The sequence below is a fragment of the Rhinopithecus bieti genome, unplaced genomic scaffold, assembly GCF_001698545.2.
Source record: "Rhinopithecus bieti isolate Rb0 unplaced genomic scaffold, ASM169854v2 scaffold_2113, whole genome shotgun sequence".
Taxonomy (NCBI): Eukaryota; Metazoa; Chordata; class Mammalia; order Primates; family Cercopithecidae; genus Rhinopithecus; species Rhinopithecus bieti.
In genome coordinates, this window is record NW_016803603.1 from 71,965 (window position 1) to 73,695 (window position 1,731).

Here is a 1,731-nt window from a genome sequence, read left to right on the forward strand (position 1 = left end):
AGGCAGATGCTCAGTGTGGAGGCTCAGGGGCCGGGGGCTCTTCACGTCTCCAGACCCCACATGTCAAGCCTGCCTGTTAGTTCTGCCGCCTCCCATGGCGTAAGTGTTGGGCTCCTGAAAATGAAGGGGTTACAAGTTCTGTTGTGAGGCCCTATAATAAAGTAATAAAGGAGAGTTAATAAAGGCTTTGCCCCACCTTCTGACCGGATTTTTAGAGAAGAGTACCCCAATGGGAGGGGGAATGGCTGGAATAAGAAAAGGAAGAAGGCGGTGAAACCAGAAGACAGGGATGCGGGCTTCAGGCTGTGTATAGGATGTGGCCACAGTCACAGTGGGATTTCCCGACATCCCCTGGTGAAACCTGCCCCGGCGCTTGGACTAAAAGGACAGTAGTGGTGCACTGAAGAAGACCCTTGCTTGAGCCTTAGATTAATTCACTCATTCCTTCCTCTATTTCATATTTATTGTTCTTCACTGGTTACTAAAGGTGTAAATAGGATGGTTTATGAATACCAGGCCCTGTCCTTGAGGAGCTCAAGGTCTAGTGGGAGAACTATAAATACGTAAGTAAATTATGGCATCAGAGTGACAAGACCCTATGATAGGGTACCCCAAAGTGTCTGAGGGGCAGAGACGTAGAGCAATTGATAATGCCAGGCAGGAATGTGGGGAGAGGGCCAGGAAGGCTTCAGAGTGGGATTGAAATTCAAGCCGATTTGAGTATGAGGAGGGAACAGCTTTGTCATTCGGGGTTACTGCGTCATCTCAGGAAGCTGATTCCTTAGAGATACAGTGGAGATGATCATACTTATCTCAGAAGAAACACCTATGTGGAAAGTGTGAGGATTTGCCAAGAAAAACATCCTGGACCCCCACTGGACCAGGCCTGGTCCTTCTGCCCCTGTCTGCTGGCTGGAGCTCCAGCCCACCACCAGGCACCCTCCTGCCCCTCCTGGGGTTGGCAGAGGGTTCACGTACCTCTGAGTGCCAGCCAGAGAAGAAACTTTCACTGTCCTGGGTCTCCCAGCATCTGTTCCCAGTTTCCCCTGACCACAGGCTGAAGGTGTTTTAGCAAAGACAAGGCAGGTGAATCCTCAAGTTGAAAACAGATCTGGACTGAGGGCAGGATGGGGTGAACACAATCACTACTTTTATTTGTCCTCCCACTGAGGATCATACTCCGGTCTCTCACATGGATGCGGGGGAAGCCAGTCCAGGGAGCACAGCCGAGAGGCAGCCCAGGCTTAGTCAGAGCCACTGACCCTGGGCGAGGCTCCTGCTCTTCAGGGAGCTGCCTTCTGGCCTCTAAGGCCGATCCGCCTGGGCCACTCTGCGGTCACAACTCCAGAAGACAGGAGGCAGGAAGAGGAAGGCTCTACTCTCCTTATCCACAGGGTTGTCTGTGCTGCTGGCCTGTCCCTGTTCCCAAATAGGAGCAGATGCACGACAATACCTCAATAAATATCCCTGTGGATTCAGTCTGAACTTAATTCATTTCCACACACCTGGCGTGAATGGTACCCCGGGCAGGACAGAGACAAATGAGGCACTGAAATCAATGCCACGACATTCAGGCCAGAAGTGTTGGTAACCTGGGCCCCCTGGCTGTCCCCTGCGGTGCCCCGAGCTGCTCCTGTCCTTAGCCCAGTGCCCACCTTCAGAACAGGTGGCCAAAAAAATCCCATCTGTAGGCACTGGCCCGGGGAGTGGGGGGGGGGGGGGGGGGGGGGG